At 34.6% G+C, this 6264-nt stretch overlaps 1 protein-coding gene across 1 annotated transcript in view; it reads right to left on the reverse strand.

Moving 5' to 3' along the window:
- Positions 1 to 5791: 5791 nt before the first annotated feature.
- klhdc4 (kelch domain containing 4) overlaps positions 5792 to 6264 on the reverse strand; it is a 13551-nt gene continuing 13078 nt past the window's right edge. Inside the window, exon 12 of the mRNA XM_073831971.1 lies at positions 5792 to 6264. This exon is cut by the window's right edge and continues 732 nt beyond it. The gene's annotated coding sequence lies outside the window, so the exon portion shown is untranslated.

Below are 6264 nucleotides of genomic sequence, written 5' to 3' on the forward strand. Positions count from 1 at the left end.
TATGTTCTCATACTTTTTGGCAGTCAAATGTGACCAAACACGTAACTTTTATTCAATTAAATAATTGTAATATATAGTTCAGTTCTATTTAGTTAATATTTGAGGAGGCTTTTTTTTGTACTAAATAATATGTGCAATAATGATCCTGACCATTTAAAAGATAACATTTTCTAATATAGTATTTATATTACAGTTAGTTTGATATTTAAGGTAAAATACATTTGAATGTGTATTTGGACATGATCAAACACTCTCTTTTTTATATGTTTCGATTTAACGATTTAATGTTAAATAAAAAAAATTACTCTTGTTTTATGATATTCAAATATACAACATAAGTGAATATTATAAAAGGCAAGCAAAAATGGCATTTAACATAATAGAAAAGATGAAAATAATGTTTAAAAAAACACAAGGCAACGAATTGCATTCAGCATACATTTTTATTGTGTTTCTTGAATGCAGTCTTTACTGAAACTCATTCAACCTCCTACAGTGAGAGAAAGATTGCAGAAAGACTAAAAACATAAAAATATGACAACTAGTATCTGGTTATGGTCGCTATTACGGTGTTTCTCACGTTATCCAGCTGCATTTACAGTTTAACTGTTTATTTTTTAACGATAAACATTAACTATAACACGCTTCATAAAACACCACTATTGGCCAGTTTTTCGAGAGGTCAACTGATGCGTTAAAATGTAAAGAAATGCAGTAATTTCTTCAATATACTTGCGACTGTGCTTGAGAAGCGCTGAAATGAATGGGCTTCAATGGAGGAGCTATTGGTTGTTTGGAACTATTGACAGCTCCATGACACGCTTTACTTCCGCATTCCTCAGTTCCTATGGAAGCCTATGGGAGTGTCGCAACTCTCTTTTTATATGGCTCTGGTTTTAACTAAACCGCAGCCCTGTTTTGTTTATGTTTTAAGGCTGCTTCGCAGAACGCGCTCTTCTATTGTTGCCATGTCCACTCATTATAAGCAAACCTTAACATGCGTTTTTAAGCTTATTGTTTTGGCTTGACTCATCGTTTATTGAGTTATTAAAATAGGCAGGTGCAGGTTGAAATATTTTGGTCCTATTTCCAAGAAAAATCGTTTGGATTTAAGTTTATTATGTAGAGTTTGCACTTACCTTACGGTTTGGTCAATTACCCGGATGCACAGCTATTTCAGAGTTAATGTATCACTGAATATGTCGTAATGCTAATTTATGCTGTCTAAACAATGGGGAAACATGTGTGGAAGCTGCTAAATCATAGAGAGGGAAGGACTTAGTAAGCAGGAAAGGGCGCAATATTTTGACAAACTAAAGTTAATAGGTGGTAAAGGTAAATACAAGCAAGATTAATTAAGCTGTTAGCCTACCCTGGTGAAAAAAACAGCTAAAACCAGCCTAGGCTGGTTGGCTGGTTTTAGCTGGTCAACCAGCCTGGTTTTAGCTGGTCATAGCTGGAAGGCAGGCTGGTTTTAGAGGGGTTTTGGCCACTTTTCCAGCCTGGCCAGGCTGGGAACCCACCAGATAAAACCAGCCTGACCAGGCTGGGAGACCAGCTTAAACCAGCTACTTCCAGCTTAAACCAGCTAAGACCAGCCAACCAGCCTAGGCTGGCATTAGCTGGTTTTTCACCTTTCCTGACTGGAAACTATAAGGACGAATGTGAATATTGTCAAGATTCTTCCCCTGGAAATCCTGATTCAGTTTGGCCAACCACAAACACCTCTTGTTCCTCAGACAGTTTTTGCACTCTTCACCTTGATTTGTTACAACTTTTAGCAGTCTATAGTATTCCAAATGTTTTTCCTGGTCCAACCAATTAGTACAGCCCAAAACATGACAATAATTGACCATTTTGAACAGCAATAATCAGCTAAATATGCGAGTTTCATTTGGTTCAGTGGCAATGTTTACGTCCAGTGCCGCCAAATATGGCCAACTGATGACCCGTTGTGAAAACACTCTATTGGATAGCTCTTATTTGCCTGTTTTTCTAGTAAGATCTGGCAACACTAATGAGTCAAAACGTGCCTTGCTCCCTTTGAATTCTAATGACATTACACCAGTGCACTTCCTTTGACCCTACTGGGCATCGGTGGCATTTTGTACATCACAGCCTCTGCCTGCCCTCCACCAAAACTGTGCGTCTGACCGGCTGCCTGTCTGCTGGGTGGACGTCTGCTAGGAAGTTAAGCCAATTTCGTCTGAGATTACTGTAACAGAATCACTGTGTAGAGTGCAGCCTTGTCCCAGTACTAGAAGAGGATTATGGGTGATTTCTTTAAATCTATTGGTAAGACGAAAGTCGAGAAGGAGAGAGAGAAGAAGCTCTCAAAACAACCCTCACGTCATACAGGGCCTAGGCAAAGCTCACAAAAACATTTCCAGGTCACCTCAAATCTTTCTTTTTTTTCCCAAAAAGAAAATTAGGCCCATTATTAAGACTTTTTGAAATGCATTTTTTTCACTCTCTCTTACAACATAATTTTCTTACACAGTGAAAAATACATCGCGGAACAAAGAGATACTGACAACACCCCGACAGACAAGGCAGAGCAGGTTAGTTTTAGTATGAAACAAAGTCCCAGCTTTCTACTTTCGTCACTTCACAGTTTTGTATGGAAGCCTGTTTCCACCAGTTTTTTCATAATGACTTTTTTTCTCATAATTGTGAGATATAAGCTTGCAATTACGAGTACTAAACTCTGAATTGCGAGATACAAACTCAAAATTCGGACTTCTTCTCAGAATTGTGAGTTTATATTTCACAATTGTGACTTTTTACACGCAAATTGTGAGTTAAGTCATAATTGTATACAGAGATATAAACTCGCAGTTGTGAGAACATCAGTCGTTTTCCCCCTCAAAATGTGTTTTTAATCACGCAATTCTGAGAAAAGGTCAGAATTGTGACTTTATTTCTTGTAATTGTGGGTTTATATCACAATTTTGAAAAAAAAAAGTTAGAATTGTGACTATATCGTAATTCTGACTTTATAACTCGCAACTGCAAGTTTATATCACGCAATTCTGAGAAAAAAAGTCGGAATAGCAAGTTAATATCGCACTTCATTTCTCAGAAATACGAGTTTGTATCACCGACATTAATCTACTCTCCTTTCTGGTTTGTTTGGCAGACAAAATGGCAGATTCACCATTATGATTGGTCAGATCGCCTGTCAATCAAACTCCTGGTGAAGGGTGAATTAAGCTTAACTCCTCCCTATTTGGTATAATAAAAAATCTCTTGAATTTAATAAAGAAAAATTATATTCACAAGAATTTTTTATTATACCAAATATAATTTTTGAACTGTAATACAATTCAACTATTTACAATTATTTAATTTAAAACAGCACAGATTAAAGGCAGTGCAAGAAAAATTACCACGATTTAGAAATGTATTAGAAATGTAGTAATTTTTCAGTTATGGAAATGTGTTTTGCATTACATTAAAGAGAAAAAATTTACTTCATTTTTCCACCTTTTGTCAGTAAAAGATCATTAAATGGCTCCGTTTACAAGCCTTTTCAAAGTGTGTCCAAACAAATTAGATAATGTGAGGAAACGTGTCCCCAAGCTGTAGAATTAGTCAAGCCTCAATTATGAATCATTATCTTTTATCAAACTCTCTTTCTGATTGGTTTAGCAGACTAATAAGGTCATAAAGACAGCCACTAGGTAAATAAATGAAATCAATCGAGCAGCGTGACCTACAAACATTTTAGTAAATCTTCGAGAACTAGCAAATCTGTCCCGGTTTCTCCCTCTCACTGTCTTTCTCTCTCTCACACGCACTTTTCTGACGCGTCTCTGACGACAGCAGGTTCATGTGCTTCAGGACGTCAGAGCAAGGCTGCAAAAACAGTGACTTTTTAGTTATTTATAAACTCTGTCTTTTTAAAAAAGAAATTCAGAGTTTTAAAAAAAGATGGCGAGATGGAGAGAGAACGAGGGGAGATGAGAGACAGTTGGCTGCATAATCGTAACCTCATCCATTTCTCTATCCGCCATTTATTATTCATTAGCTTCTCTTTCTACATCGCTCATTCTTCACAGCCAACAAAAAAATAGGTCAATGTGGGAAGCGCCTTTCAGTTAGAAACTGTGATTGCCGCTTGGCCATCCGCTTTAGCTTTTTTCAGCTCAGAGATGAAACTTCTTATAGATGTTTCTGTCTTTCACAGGATACACCTGTTCTGATACATCTTTCACGTTTACACAAATCCTGCATTTAAAAAAGCTGTGAATGACAAAACGACAGCAGTTTGAGACACACTGCAACTATCATTATAGTAGAGCATATCAACAGATACAGCTGAGGTCAAAAGTTTACACACACCTTGCAGAATGTTAATTATTTTACCAAAATGAGAGGGATCATAAAAAATGCATGTTTTTTTATTTAGTACTGACCTGAATACGATATTTCCCATAAAAGACGTTTACATATAGTCCACAAGAGAAAATAATAGTTACATTTATAAAAATTACTCCGTTCAAAAGTTTACATACACTTGATTCTTAATACTGTTTTGTTACCTGAATGATCCACAGCTTATTCTTTTTGTGTGTGTGTGTATTTAAAACCTTTCCAACAATGACTATATGATTTTGAGATCTATCATTTCTCACTAAGGACAACTGAGGGACTCATATGCAACTATTACAGAAATGCGCATTGATGCTTCAGAAAGAAACACAATGCATTAAGAGCTGGGGGTGAAAACTTTTTGAATTTGAAGATCAGGGTAAATTTACCTTCTTTTTGTCTTGTGGGAAACATGCAAGTGTCTTCTGTAGCTTCTAAAGGGCAGTACTAAATGAAAAAAATATATGATATTTAGGCAAAATAAGGAAAATGCACACATCTTCATTCTGTTCAAAAGTTTACACCCCTGGCTCTTAACGCATCGTTTTTCCTTCTGGAGCACCAGTTGTCCTCAGTGTGAAAAGATGGATCTCAAAATTATACAGCCATTGTTGGAAAGAGTTCAAATACACAAAAATGCTGTAAAAACCAAAAACACAGCTGTGGATCATTCAGGTAACAACACAGTATTAAGAATCAAGCACATGTAAACTTTTGAACAGGGTTATTTTTATAATTTCAACTATTATGTTCTCTTGTGGACTATATGTAAAGTCTTTTGTGGAATATTTTATTCAGGTCAGTACTAAATAAAAAAAATAACATGAATTTGTATGATTCCTCTAATTTTGGGGAAAAAAAAAAATTACAAGGTTTATGTAAACTTTTGACCTCAACTGTATATAGCAGGGTTCAACACCTTTGTCCAGGGTTGTTATTGTTAACCTAAACTATCAAAATCTCTCATTAACTGAAATGAAGCTGAAATAAAATAAATTGTAAATGATGATAAACTTTCAAAAAAAAAATAACAAAAATGTAGAAATGTTGCTTTGGCAACTAACTGAAATAAATACATTTAAGCTGGAAAAACGAAACTGAAATAACTAAAAAAAAAAAAAAGGCTAAATAAATAACTAAAAAATAATAATAGTATATACATAGCCCAGTTTATGCCCTTAAGATGGTAGATTTATTTAGCTTTTTTTTGTTATGATTTCATTTTTACTAGTTTTGTTTAGAAGAGGAATGTATTGTTACAACAAAAACAAATCATAAACATAATCCCAAACTAATCATAAAGGGGTAGAAAAGGTAAAAAAAAAAAGAGGTTAAAAAAAAAGAGGTTGATTTACCAAGCTTTCCATTATTACGTTAATTATAAACATTACTTCTTTTGATACTTTTTTTAATGTATGGCAGATAAGAACAAAAAGGGTCTGTCAACCGTTCTTGAAATTTTAACCTTTATATCTCACTTTTTTTGACAACTGATAACAGAACTGTCATCGTCAGACAGGAAGAATGGCACTGAACCAAGTTAAGAGTGTTTTCTTATTTCTTTGACATTTAAAAAAGGCAGGATATTTTTAATATTTTCAGGATATTTTAAATGTCAAAATTATGAATAATCTTTGACTTCTCTGGACCAAATTGCTAAACATATTACATGATTACTGTAAACGAACACAATTGATGTTTAGGGAGCAAATTTAGGTTGCACATTGTTACTAATAACCCTTAAAAAATAGTAAACAATTTGCTTGTACTGAAAAAATATTATAGGAAATGAACATTGTCTAGCATATTATGATTTAAAGCGGTGGTCACACACCAAAAACTGTTTCCAATTCTGATTAGAAAGGGTTACGAAAACAAAAGGATAGCTTA

This window comes from Garra rufa, chromosome 25 (genome assembly GCF_049309525.1).
Source record: "Garra rufa chromosome 25, GarRuf1.0, whole genome shotgun sequence".
Taxonomy (NCBI): Eukaryota; Metazoa; Chordata; class Actinopteri; order Cypriniformes; family Cyprinidae; genus Garra; species Garra rufa.